The sequence below is a fragment of the Tupaia chinensis genome, unplaced genomic scaffold, assembly GCF_000334495.1.
Source record: "Tupaia chinensis unplaced genomic scaffold, TupChi_1.0 Scaffold000360_1, whole genome shotgun sequence".
In the NCBI taxonomy this organism is placed as follows: Eukaryota; Metazoa; Chordata; class Mammalia; order Scandentia; family Tupaiidae; genus Tupaia; species Tupaia belangeri.
Window position 1 is genome coordinate 795,548 of NW_006159856.1, and position 14,976 is coordinate 810,523.

Below are 14,976 nucleotides of genomic sequence, written 5' to 3' on the forward strand. Positions count from 1 at the left end.
CGCCCCCACGCACCGCCCACTGCCGGACCGGAGCCCCGCCCCGTGCGCGCTTGCGTGCGCTGAACTTGACGTCGTGCTCCCGGGCCGGGATGGGGCGGTGCGGAGGTGGGGCCAAGGCTGGCGGCAGTTGTCAGCTGCCGTGAGGCCGGGCGCTCAGCGGAGATCCGACAGGCTCCGGGACTTGGCCAGAGTGGGGGCCTAGCTTCCAGCACTCGGTCCCGGAACCTGAAGCCGGCGTCGCTGCCTCCCTGCTCAGTCTTTGGCTAGCTGTGTGTCCTTGGGCATCTTGCTCACCCCTTGAGTCTCGTTTCTGGATCTGCCAATATGAATGAGACACACGCTTGGGTGCCCACTGCACCTTCTGGCAGGAAAATACTCTCCACCTGAAGAGAGGTCACTAGGGATGGAGGAATCCTTAGGGACTTTATGGTCTCAAGCTCCCCCATTTGAGTCCCCAGGCCCTGAGCTTTGCATGGGACTGATTAGTCAGACAGAGAAGCAGCTGCTGCAGACACACTGGGCACCAACCAGGCCAGATGCATGCATGATAGTCAGGTAGTGCCTGGGTAGAAAAGGACAGTGTGGAGCTGTTTTAGGTAGAGAATGAAGTCACTCACGGTGGCTTTTCGGGAGAGACACACAGAGGGTGAGGATGTTAGCCCCTTGGGCACACCTAGGGCTAGATACCAGGGCAGCATTGGGGAACCCAGGTGTCAGACTAGGACCCAGCTTGGTCAGTCCTATAAAAGCTGTGAAGTCAGGCTCCTGATGCCAGAATAGGCTGGAAATAGTGACCCTCATCTATCTGCAGAAACAGGCTGTGCCACCCAGATTACCCTGGGACAAATGGCTTTGTAACCTGGACCAGAGTGGGCAGAGGCCAGACCAGGCCTTGGGCATCTGGCAATACCTGTGCCAGGGAGGAGGTCCTGTCAATGATGGCCCCTTCTGAGCTGAGTGGTCTGTCCTAGCCCTCTGAGACCTGAGACAACCGCCTCGGATCACCAAGATCACCTGAGCCATGTGACAAATTATGTCCACCTATCCCCTCAGCCCTTATTGGGATAATTATTAACAGTTTTCAGTGAACCAAGAAACAAGGATGGGGCCAGCTCTATGGCACAGAGGTACCTGCTCAAGAGAAGCAAGATCCCACATGACAAGCACAGTTCAAATCCCTGGCCTGGTTAGCCTAAAACACTCTGGGAACACATGTAAGTGCCCAAGATCCAACAGGCTAAAGGAAGGACACTGTGACAAGTGCTCATCTTGCTCCCTGCCCCTCGGCCATGTGCATGTACACATGTACTCATTTAGTTTGATGACATGACATAAAACCAAAAAGCATTTCAAAACCCTCCTGCTGGTCCAGCACACCATAAGTGGTCACTGGGTCTCAGAGCACATGTGGGTGGGGTCAGATCAGGAACACGGGTTCCACGCTGCTGCGGGACAACTGGCCCTCACTGGCTAGGTGCCAGTCACCAGGCTTTGGTGAGGATTAGCCTACAGAAAGGCGGGAGAATCGTCCTCATTTTACAGATAAGGAAGTTGAGACTCCACCCTGGTTACACAGCAAGTGACTCTGCTGCTACCCCCTCTTCACTTGCCTGACTCCAGCTCCCTGAGGATGCTATCTGCCCCACCCAGAAGAGTTGCTGGCCACACTGGCCTGATGCTGAGGAAACCCTCCAGAGGGTAAGGGCAGTGTTGGCCTGGCACCCACATGTCTTCCCAGGGCCATTGACTATTCTAGGAAGGTCCCCAAATCACTGGGACGTGGGAGGCTTCAGTGGCAGGGATCCCAGGACAGACCTGACCAAGTCTGCCTTCCCTGCTCTAGGACAGAAGTGGGCTGGCGCAGCTTCAAGGAAGCAATGGGGTCAGGGATTGCCAGCTGCAGCGGCCCACCCTGACACACCACAGCCCACTCCAGTGTGCCTGGTTTTTTGCGGGTCAGGCTCCACATCCACCCTCCCTGGAAGGTCCAGATCCCAGTGCCTGAGATGGGGTGGGTAGTCTGAGAGAAGGCTGCAGGCTCCCCAGAGGTGCCCATGCTGCTGCCCACCCAAGGTCCTTGGGTAAACTGGTCTGCCTAGAGGAGACCTGCACAAGCACCCTCCCTCTAAGCAGGGTATACACCAGCACCTCCCCTAGGGCTAGCCAGCATCTTCTGTAAAGCACTGTGAGCATTGTCCTCACAGCTCCAAGCCAGCTGTCTGTAAATGCAAAGACCATAGCTCTCCTGAGCCAGGCTGGGGTTTGCCCCATTATCAGTCCCTCTGTCCCATGCACACAGAGATCACTGGGCCAAACCAGCTGACCAGTAGCCATCCTCCACTCAGTGACTGTCAATCCTGCTCCATGTCATGCGACCTTATATCCAGTCCACCACAGTGGGTCTCCGAATCCAAGGAAACCCCATACAGGATGTTAGTCCAAAGAGGTCGCTTAACATGACAGGGTAACTCTACCTGAAGGGTAGTCGGACCACTGCAGGCCCATCTTCCAGATCACTGATTCCTTCTTCAGCCTTGTCTAATTCTCTGTCAAACACAGCCATTGAGATTTTAATCCTCAGCCTGGCTATTTTAAGAGAGATTTTTGCTATAGGGTATGTGTGCTTGCCAGAGAGAGAGATAGAAAGCAAGAAATCACCCCCAAGGAGGTGCAGCAAGTGACTCTGCTGCTACCCCCTCTTCACTTGCCTGACTCCAGCTCCCTGAGGATGCTATCTGCCCCACCCAGAAGAGTTGCTGGCCACACTGGCCTGATGCTGAGGAAACCCTCCAGAGGGTAAGGGCAGTGTTGGCCTGGCACCCACATGTCTTCCCAGGGCCATTGACTATTCTAGGAAGGTCCCCAAATCACTGGGACGTGGGAGGCTTCAGTGGCAGGGATCCCAGGACAGACCTGACCAAGTCTGCCTTCCCTGCTCTAGGACAGAAGTGGGCTGGCGCAGCTTCAAGGAAGCAATGGGGTCAGGGATTGCCAGCTGCAGCGGCCCACCCTGACACACCACAGCCCACTCCAGTGTGCCTGGTTTTTTGCGGGTCAGGCTCCACATCCACCCTCCCTGGAAGGTCCAGATCCCAGTGCCTGAGATGGGGTGGGTAGTCTGAGAGAAGGCTGCAGGCTCCCCAGAGGTGCCCATGCTGCTGCCCACCCAAGGTCCTTGGGTAAACTGGTCTGCCTAGAGGAGACCTGCACAAGCACCCTCCCTCTAAGCAGGGTATACACCAGCACCTCCCCTAGGGCTAGCCAGCATCTTCTGTAAAGCACTGTGAGCATTGTCCTCACAGCTCCAAGCCAGCTGTCTGTAAATGCAAAGACCATAGCTCTCCTGAGCCAGGCTGGGGTTTGCCCCATTATCAGTCCCTCTGTCCCATGCACACAGAGATCACTGGGCCAAACCAGCTGACCAGTAGCCATCCTCCACTCAGTGACTGTCAATCCTGCTCCATGTCATGCGACCTTATATCCAGTCCACCACAGTGGGTCTCCGAATCCAAGGAAACCCCATACAGGATGTTAGTCCAAAGAGGTCGCTTAACATGACAGGGTAACTCTACCTGAAGGGTAGTCGGACCACTGCAGGCCCATCTTCCAGATCACTGATTCCTTCTTCAGCCTTGTCTAATTCTCTGTCAAACACAGCCATTGAGATTTTAATCCTCAGCCTGGCTATTTTAAGAGAGATTTTTGCTATAGGGTATGTGTGCTTGCCAGAGAGAGAGATAGAAAGCAAGAAATCACCCCCAAGGAGGTGGCCACGCTGCAATCCTTTCTCCTCCATTCTCCTCTCCAGATCTTGGGCACACACGTATGCGCACCCAGAGTGGGTTTTAAGCCACTGGGTCTAGGACTCAACCCAAGGTAGACAATATGAGAGTCCAGCAACGTAATCATTATATCATCTACTGGTCCCCAGTCTGACTATGTTTGGTTGGGGACTGGGTCTTGTTTTGAGAAAAACAAACAGAAGTAGCTGGAGACCAGGAATCACCCGATCTTCCCTTGGGAAAAATATCTCTGTGTTTCCCAGGATCACCAGAAAGTTTTGTGGCAGCCTGAAGGCTGCAGTGCTGGTGAGGGCTGATTTCATGGTCACCTTTGTTCCTGGACCTCCTGTGATCTCACCCTTAATGATTTGCCCTGTGGCAGCTTGGCTTCTTACAACCACTTCTGGATCCAGAAACACCCAGAGAGGGAACATTCTTGGGGTGCCACACTTCCCTATTTGTTCTTGGATACTTGCAGATTTCTAGTCAACTGCAAGAATGAGAAAGGGGTCCTAAAATTTCGAGCAAAAAGCATTCGTTAACACATATATGTTTCCTGTGGCTGCCGTAATAACTTGCTGCAAACTGGGCAGCGGAAAACCACGGAAACTCTTCCACACTCTGGAGCCCAGAAGTCTGAAATGAAGGTGTCAACAGGCCCACGCTCCCTCCAGAGGCTCTGGGGGAGAGTCTTTCCTTCCTTTTCCAGCCTCTGGTGGCTCCAGGCACTTTCTGGTTTATGCATCTCTCCAAACTCTGTCTCCATGGTCACATGGCCTCCTCTCTGTGTGTCTGTGTGTTGTCTTTTATCTTTTCCAAGAAAACTTGTCATTGGTTCATCTGGATAATCCAAGATGATTTCTTCATCTCAAGATCTTTTTCTTTTTTTCTTTCTTTCTTTTTTTTAATTGTCAGAGAGCACATGCACTTGCCAGGGAGAAAGAGGGAGAGAGAGAGAAAGCATCCCCAAAGGGGGTGTGGTCACACAAGAGTATCTTTTCCATTTCTCCATCTATTCAGGATTTTGGACACATGTGCATATGCAACCAGGGTGTTTTTCAAGACACTGGTGTCAGGACTTGAACCGTGATCGGCCGTGCGGATTTAGCTCCCTTAACTGCTAGGCTATAGCTCTAGCACAGGTGATTACAACCTTCTTTATCATTAGGAAAGATCTTTCTCCATAGCAACAGTCCTTGTTCTGAAGCCTGCTTTGTCTGATATTAGTATCCCAACTCCATGCCATGTTTCTTCTTTTCCCCATGTTTCTTTTCTTTTTGTTTTAGATTTTTGCCATAGGGTGCACGTACTCCCTGAGGGGAGAGAGAGAGAGGAAAAGTGAGAAATCACTCCCCACCCCCCACCAGGGGAGATGGTTAGGCTACAGTCTCTTCAACTCCATTCTCCTCTCAGGATTTTGGGCACACACACTCACACACCTGGCGTGATTCTCAAGCCATCACGTCTGGGTCTTAAATCACACAGTCAGCCATGTGGAATCCAGTGCCATAACTGCCACACCACCTCCTGCCCCACCCCATGTTTCTTTTGATTGAGTTAACATGGTAGGTCTTTTTCCAATCTTTTCCTTTGAACCTGTACATACCCTTATATTGAAAGTGGGAATCATAAACAACATAGGCCTTGCTTCCCTATCCAGTCTGGCATCTGACCTTTAATTATGTAGTTATTGATATGGTAGAGTATCTTCAATATTGCTGGGAGTTTTTTGTGTGTGTTTGTGTGTGAGAGGTTTTTGCTATAGGGCGCGTGCACTTGCCAAAAAGACAGAAAGAGACAGAAAGTGAGAAATCACCACCGGGGGGTGGCCATACCGCAAACCCTTCTCCTTCATTCTCCTTTGGGATCTTGGGCACACACACACACGCGCCCGGCATGAGTTTAAGCCACTGGGCCCTGAACTCAAACTGCGATCGACTACATGGGAGTCCAGCAACATAGTCATTACGCCAACTGCTGGTTCCCAGCCACTAGGTTTTTTGTTTGTTTGTTTGTTTGTTTGTTTGTTTTGCTATAGGGCACGTGCACTCACCACTTTCACAGAAAGTGAGAAATCACCCCCAAGGGGGGATTGCCTCGCCACAATCCTTTCTCCTCCATTCACCTCTTGGGATCTTGGGCACACATATACAAGCACCCGGTGTGAGTTTTTAAGCCACCGGGTCCAGAACTTGAACCACAGTCGACTACATGGGAGTGCAGTGACATAGCCATTACGCTAACTGCTGGTCCCCAGTAGGATCTTAATTCCACAATCTAGTCTCAGCCTTAGCCAGTGCTGGATAATGGGCATGTACACACTTCAGGAAAATCATTCATTCATTCATTCAGAGAGACAGAGTGAGAGAGAAAGAGAGAGGGAAAGTGAGAAAGCAAGTCACCAGGTTTGGGACTCAGGAAAATCTCTGGATGCAAACCCAAAACCTTCTCATGTAGATCAGCCTCACAAAGGTTCATGTTTTACTGCTGTGCCACCATCCAGTCCCCAAGAGGTGAACTGTATGTATGTAAAATATATCTCACTGTAGGCCCAGTGACTTACCCCCTTTCGTGTGAGTCACATTTGATCTGCCTTTTTTTTTTTTTTGAGAGGTTTTTGCTATAGGGCGCGTGCGCTCACCAGACAGACAGAGAGACAGAGAGACAAAAAGCGAGAAATCACCCCCCAGGGGGGATGGTCACACCGCAATCCCTTCTCCTCCATTCTCCTCCGTTCTCCTCTTGGGATCTTGGGCATGCACGCGCACGCACACGCACCCGGCTTGAGTTCTAAGCCACCGGGTCCGGGATGCGAACCGCAGTTGACTATGTGGGAATCCAGCGACATAGTAATTACGCTAACTGCTGGTTCCCACATTTATCTGCCTTTTAAAATCATCACTTTTGCGCCAGCAGGTGGCATGGTGGTTGAGGGCACTGGACTCCAACATGGTTGACCACAGTTCAAGTCCTGGACCTGGCAGCTTCCTTTCTCATTCTGTCTCTCTCCTCTCTCTCTCATTCTGTCCCTCACTGGTCAAATTAAATAAATAAATAAATTGATAAATAAAGTGGAATAAAATAATTATTTAAAAATTTAAAATAAAATCATCATTTTCTTACCTTTAAAAATAGTTCTGGGATCAGCAGACGGCCTAATGGTTATGTTGCTGAACCATGGTCTGAGACCATGGTTCAAGTTCCAGACCCAGCAGCTTAAAACTCACACCAGGGGACCAGCAGTTAGTGTAATGGCTATGTCGCTGGACTCCCACGTGGTTGACCATGGTTCGTGTCCCAGACCCGGTGGCTTAAAACTCACGCCAGGTGCGTGTGCGTGCGTGCCCAAGGTCCCAAGAGGAGAATGGAGGAGAGGGGATTGCGATGTTGCCATTCCCCCTGGGGGGTGATTTCTTGCTTTCTGTCTCTCTATCTCTCTCTGTTTCTCTGGCAAGCACACATACACTATAGCAAAAATCTAAGAAAAACAAAAACAAACAAAAAATATAGTTTAATAGGAAGCAGCAGATGGCATAGTGGTTACATCACTGGACTCCCACATGGCTGATCAAGGTTCAAGTCCCGGACCCGGTGGCTTGAAAATCATGCCAGATATATGTGCGTGTGTGCCCAAGACTCTGGGAGGAGAAGAGATTGCAGAAATCACCCTAGGAGGTAATTTCTCACTTTCCCTCTCACTGTGTCTATCTCTCTCTGGCAAACACAGGCACCTAAACCAAGTCCTCTAGAAAAAAAAAATAATTTTATGGCTTAGAGTCAACAGGTAGCATACTGGTTAAGGTACTGGACTCCCACATGGACAACCACAGTTCCAGTCCCAGACACAGCTACTTGAAAATCGTGCCAGACATGTGCGTCCAAAATCTCAAGAGGGAAATGGAGGAGAAGGGATTGTGGCATGGCCATTCACCCTTGGGGGGGGGGGGGGATTTCTCCTTTTCCTTCTCTCTCTCTGTCTCTCTCTGGTGAGCATACTTGCCCTATAGCAAAAAAAAAACTAAAAAAAAAAAGTTGTATGGCCCCGCATGGCCCCGCAGTGAATGCCTCAATACTCATGGGTTTAGTCTCACTTGTTTCTTCATTTGATGTGCCTTTGGCATCTCAGTTACCTACACAGGTTGCCCTCTGTCCCTTCTGAACCTGTTGCAGAATCTGGAGCATTGGACCCAGGGAGTTGTCCGTGGTCTGGACATAACTGCTGTGCCCTCGGGAGTGATTAAGTGTGATCTTCATCCCTGTGGATTTCCTGGCAGTTGGTAACTGGATCCAGAGCAGGGATCAGACTTGACTTCAATAACTGGCAAAACTGTAGCTTGGGTCAGGCAAGACTAGAAGTGGCACACGACGCACAGCCGTGTCTCGTTTCGAGCTACAAATGGTGATGCTCTAATTCAGCTCTTGTCTTTACCTTTGTTGGCTGCATCCCCTGTGTAGTCGCTACACCGGGGAGTAGTGACTGTGTGGTACAGCTGACTTAGGACTGGAGACATGCTCAACTCGTCCCTAGACTGACTAGCTCTCAAGAGAGCAAACTGACTCCCGCCAACCTCCAAAAAGTGACAAATTCCTCTGTTTTCCCACAAGTTTCATGAACTTGTAAACTTAAAGTTTGGAACCAGCCTGTGGCATGATGATGAAGACAGAGAGATCCCACATAGCTGATTCACATGGTTTGAGTCCCAGACCTGGCAGCTTGAGAAACAAGCCAGGCGTTTGTGCACATGTGCCCCAAATCCTGAGAGAAGAGAGAGGTGGAGAAGAGATTGTAATGTGGCCGTGTCCCACGGTGGGTGCTTTCTCCTCATGCTCTCATTGTCTGTCTCTGGCAAATACATGCACCCTCTGGCAATTTTTTAAAAATGTAAACATAGTTCGTGGCTGCTTTTCTTATCCCTATTAGAGATCAAATTATCCCATCTTTGGCCAGGGCGGGATCTCTTCAAGTTGCTTCCAAGTCCTCTGGACATAATCCTTGTGGACTTCAAGAGCTACCTGGCTGTCAGCATAAGGCCAGGTTCCCTGCCCCACACCTGGGATCAGCCACTTTTCCAAGAAGCCCTTTTAGTGAGAAATGGTATTCAAGACTATAATATGGGGCAAGAGATGGTCATTGCAACTAGGTTAGTCGTTCTTTGGAGACCTTTTTTTCTTTTTGCCATAGGGCACATGCGCTCGCCAGACAGAGAGAGACAGAGAGACAGAAAGCGAGAAATCCCCCCCCAGGGGAGATGGCCACGCCGCAATCCCTTCTCCTCCATTCTTCTCTCAGGACCTTGGGCACACACGCACACGCACCTGGCATGAGTTTTAAGCCACCGGGTCTGGGACACGAACCATGGTCAACCACGTGGGAGTCCAGTGACATAGCCATTACACTAACTGCTGGTCCCTCTTTGGAGACCTTTTTAGCAGAGAGCTAGAACAGACATACACACATCCAAAAAAAGAAAAAAATCTTATGTGCCACCTCTGGTCTTTTCTATTCCATGAATATGTTATAGCTCCCCATTTATTTATATCTTTGATTTCTTTTATTGGTATTGTGCAGTTTTCAACATACAAATCCCATACATATTTTGTTAGATTTTCACCTAACTATTTGTTTTTTAAGCAATTATAAATGATATTGTATTTTTAATTTCACTGCTCACATGCTCATTGCTAGTGTATAAAATCATAATTAAGGGGCTGGCAGGTGGCATGATAGTTAAGGGTGCTGGACTCCCACATGGCCAACTGTGGTTTGAGTCCCAGACCTGGTGGCTTGTTTTCCATCTCTGTCTCTCTGTCTGTCCCTCTCTGGTCAAATTAAAATAAATAAATTAACTTAATTAAATAAATTATGTTAAATAAAATAATTCTTTAAAATAAATAAATAAAAATAAAATTATAATTGATTTTTGTGTGTTTATTTTGTACCCTGTGACCTTGCTGAATTCATTTATTCCGTGTTTTTCCTGCCAGAGGCTGTGTGTGTGTGTGTGTGTGTGTGTGAGAGAGAGAGAGAGAGAGAGAGAAAGCACAGCCTAACAAGACCTATACATACTGTAGGCCTTTTCCTTGAATTCTCTACCACATTAGGATACATGACACACATGTGTGCCTAGTGTGTATTTTAAGCCATCGAGGCCAGGACTTGAACCCTGGTCAGCCATGTGACTTCTTCACAGTGGCTGCTATATGGCCAGCCTTCACTTATTAGTTTGGAGAAATTTTTGGTAGATTCCTTAGAATTATCAATATAGAACATTGTGTCATCTGCAAATAGACAATCCCATCTCTTTCTTTCGAGTCCGTGTCTTTTTAAATTATTTTTCCCTTTATTTCCTCCCTTTTTTTTTTTTAAAGAGAGATTTTTTACTATAGGATGCATGTGCTCACCAGAGAGACAGAAAGAGAGAAACCACCTCCCCCAGGGGGATTGCCACACCACAATCCCTTCTCCTCTATTCTCCTCTCTGGATCTTAGGCACACACACACACATGCCCAGTGTGAGTTTTAAGCGGCCAGGTCTAGGATTTGAACCATCATCAACTATGTTGGAGTCCAGTGATGCAACCATTATGCCATCTGCTGGTCCCCCTCCCATTTTTTTAAACTTCCAGAAGGCACATACACTCACCAGAGACAGAGCGAGAAGGAGAAAACACTTCCTAAAAGTGTGTGGTCACTCTGCAATTCCTTTTCCATTTCTCCATCCTGTTGGGATTATGGGCACCCATGAACATGTATCTGACATGTTTTTCAACAGGGGCAGGCATTCAAACTGTAGTCAGCCATGTGGGATCCAGCTCCCTTAACTACCAGGCTTTGGGGCTGGCCCCTTTATTTCTTTTTGCCTTTTTCAATGTACCTCATTTTCTTAAGGGATTGTCTATTTTCTCTTACATTCCTTCTAGTTTAGTCTTCATTTCTTATTTTTTAAAGAATTATTTTATTTAACTATATTTATTTATTTTAATTTGACCAGAGTGAGAGAGAGAGAGAAAAAGTGAGAAAGCAAGCTGCCAGGTCCAGGACTCGAACCATAATCAGCCATGTGGGAGTCCAGAGCCCTTAACCAGCATGCCACCTGCTGGCCCCAAATTTAGTCTTTCTTTCTTTTTTTTTTTTTTTTAGAGGTTTTTGCTATAGGGCGCGTGCACTCGCCAGACAGACAGAGAGAGACATAGAGACAGAAAGTGAGAAATCACCCCCCAGAGGGGATGGTCACGCCGCAATCCCTTCTCCTCCATTCTCTTCTCGGGATCTTGGGCACGCACGCACACGCACCTGGCATGCGTGAGTTTTAAGCCACCAGGTCCAGGACGCGAACTGCGGTCGACTATGTGGGAGTCCAGCGACATAGCCATTACACTAACTGCTGGTTCCCTAAAATGATTTTTCTTTAAAGATTTTTGCCATAGTGTGGGTGCGCTCACCAGAGAGACAGATGGAGATGAGTGGGAGGGAAAGTGAGAAATCATCCCAAGGGGAGACAGCCATCCTGAAATTCCTTCTCCTTGATTCTCCTCTCAGGATTTTGGGCATGCAGCTGCACACACCTGGCATGTTTTATCAAGGTGCCAGGCCCAGAACTCAAACTGTGAAGTTGACCATATAGGATCCAGCACCTTCACCACATCACCTCTTGGTCCCTGAAGTGGGATTTTGTTTTAAAGAGAGATTTGCTATAGGGCGCATATGCTTGCCAGAGAGGCAGAGAGACAGAAAGCGAGAAATCACCCCCAGGAGGATGGCCACACTGCAACCCCTTCTCATCCATTCCTCTCGGGATTTGGGCATGTACACACACATGCTGGAGTGAGTTTTAAGTTGCCAGATCCAGGACTCGAACCCAAACCATGATCAACTACATGGCATGAGTTTTAAGCCACCAGGTCCAGGACAAGAACCATGATTGACTACATGGGAGTCCAGCGACATAACCATTACGCCATCTACTGGTCCCTGAAGTGGGATTCTTACAAAGTGGTTTAGGTGCAATTCAAGTCTGCACATCAAAATGCAAACAAAACAATAATGACAAAGCAAAAAGCAAAAGCAAAAATAAACCTCTTAAACATAATATATGCAGACTCATCAAATAGGCACACTTCCTCCTTCCCATCTCCCGCCCATCCTGCATCAGCGCAGCTCCAAGACCAGTAACTAACGTACTAGTTTGCAAAGTACTTTCAGTTCGCCAAGCACTGTGCCACAACTTTACCTGGCAGATCTTTTACATGTGCCTACATGGGGAAAAAAGACCCTGGAAAGTCATCGGTTTATCAAGAGATCTCCACCAGGCTCCAGAAAGTCCAGTTGTCTTTAGTTTAAGCAGGGGCTGTTGACTCACCTGAGAGACTTAATCGACATCTTTGTACCAGAGAGACAGAGGAGTCAGCAGCTCAGAGGCACAATTGCTGAAAAAGAGCATGTGAAGGACAGGATCCTGATAGACCAGCAAGAAACAAAAACGGCTCCACAATACACGGAGAAGGACGTGGGGGGATGTAGGATGACAACCCTGATAAGCTGACCCCGTCTATACATGGAAAGACAGGAAAATGACTCACCGATGGGGACAAGATAGCAATCAGCCTGGGATTGTGAAGAATTAATCATGCTGGACAAACTTAATTTAGTTCTGACACTTCTTGGTTCGATGTACAAGAGTCAAGAATAAAGACAACTCAATCCTAGCCTACTGGTTATTTGTAACACTCATACAGAAAATACTAGATTGTGTTAACAGCACTAAGAGGCAAGAACTGAAGTCTGAAGATTGATTTCCTTGGTGTTTAAGTGCACTCCAGGAATTTCAATGTGAAGCAAAGCTTGCAGCCAGGTCGGAGTGATTCTTCCAAAACCAGACTCTCAGTTAATGCCCCTTGCTTGAGACCACCCTGGCTGCCCAGCTCACAGAGCCCTCCCCTCTACCACACCCTCATCTATCACTCGCCCTGCTCCAGTCATCCTCCTTGTCCTCATTTAAGTTCACCACAGTCCACCTTCTGGCCACAAATCATTACCTTCCCCCCAAATACAAGATATGCTAATGTCCTGTGAAAGCTTGGAGCTTCATCCTACCACATCAACAGTTCTAGTTCCAAGTCTAGTTCCAATTCCAGAATTCCAGAGTCACCTCCAGTGTGGATCAAGGCTCCTCAGATATGAAGACCAGTGAACTAGAGCAGCTGCCTTGTCTCTGCCCTCCACCCCCCAGACAACATGTGCTAGGGACAGATCTAGGATGCCTGTTCTAGACACTCCCAGGAGCCACTGGTCTGCATGATCTTCAAACCGCTGGGTCTGGGACGCGAACCAAGCTGTCGGCCAAGTGAGAGCCAGCCACCTTAATCTCCACAACCACTGGATCCCTGCTTATAACTTTTTTTTTTTTGAGAGCTTTTTGCTATAGGGCATGTGCTAGCCATAGATGGAAAGTGAGAAATGAAACCCCTCCTTCCCATCAGTGTGGATGGCTATACCACGATCCCTTCTCTGTGTTCTCCCCTTGGGATTTTGGGCATTCATGTACATACACCTGGCAATAAGTTTCAAGTCACCAAGTCCAGGACCGAATCACAGTCAGACAGACATGTGGGAGTCCAGCACCTTAACCACTATGCCATCTGCTGGCTGCCCACTTAAATTTATAGACCCTATTATTCTATAGAAAAGTTCTCAACTTTTGGGCCAGTCTACGCCCCAATGTCCAGATCTCACATGGCTGACTACGCAGTTCAAGTCTCAGACCCAGTGGCTTGAAAAACACGCTAGGTGCCATTTGTGTGTGTGCCCACTTTAACGCCCAAATCCCGATGGGATGGAGAAGGCATTAAAGTGTGATCATATCCTGTGGGGGACTCTTTCTCTGGCAAGTGCACACACCTCCAGCAAATTTTTAAAAAATAATAGTCTTAGCTAGAGCATCCAATTCATTAGACTCCTCTATTTCCACCATCATGGAGGTAGCGGTCACGGAACTTGCTACGTAACAAGGACCCACGGTACTCCAAATTCCTGTCCTCCTTACCTTTGCACCAGCCCTCACTTGCAGTCTCTTCAAAGCTCAAGGCTTCTTTTAGACAGAAAAGGACACTGTCACCAGTTGCTGATGAATGGGCATCAGGTTTAGCTCTCTGGCTTTCTCGGTTTGGTCTGCCAGGCACACACTGGATGTGGCAGACTCTGGACGGTCATGATCAGGACCCCATGTCAGCTCCTCACTTATCAACAAGGTCCCCTTGCCCAGGCAGAACACACAGGGCCCAGAGCAGTCCCTGGCACTCAGCAACCACTCATGGGCACTGGTCACGGTGTTCTCTCACCACTGTGTGTTGCACTAGAGTGTCACAGGAGTGTGCTTTAGACATGAGGAAGACAGGTGCTGATTTGGCCCTCCAGACACAGTGGACAGCGAACCTATCTGGCAATGTCATGTACCAGTTAAAGAAGGTTCTTTTATTTTTATTTTCGCAATATCATTCCATACAAAAGCAATAGAAACATAAGTCTTAACAAGAAGTTTACAATTGAATATCTGAACTGAAAAATCTGTACACATTATCATTTACAGCAATTATACATGGTAAATTAACTGATTAAAAAAAAAAATTCTTTCCAAATCTCTGCTTCCTTAACTCTTGGAGTATTATAAGTAAAGAGCCTATCTAGTACTATTTACAAGTACCGAATTAAGACAGTGCAACTCACCTAAAAACCATTAATTTAACAGCTCAATGTAACATTTTTGACTATCCAGTATTCTGTATGAGGAAAAAACCCCATCTCACACATTAGTAAGAGGCCAAAATTAAGTTTCCATAAAAATATTAAAGACTTTATATTAATATAAAGTATCTGACTGAATATCTTGTCAGATACTTATAAGAAAATCTGACCTTAGACTGGTCCCACGAATATGTGGTTAAATCTAACACCATCCCATCTGACAGGTGGAAATTCGATGACTGAGTACTTGTGGAAAACCAGCTAAAGTATACTTGTCAGTTTAACTTGGAGGGTGGCAGGGATTAAACAATTAAGTTTGTTGAACGCTGCTTCAAGATCAATATTCTGTGGATTTTGCTCCATTTACAATTTAAAACATGCAAAACACACTCCTATACATAAAATTGTCTCTTAAGAAAATAAGGCAAGAATAACAATTTATCATAAAATAAT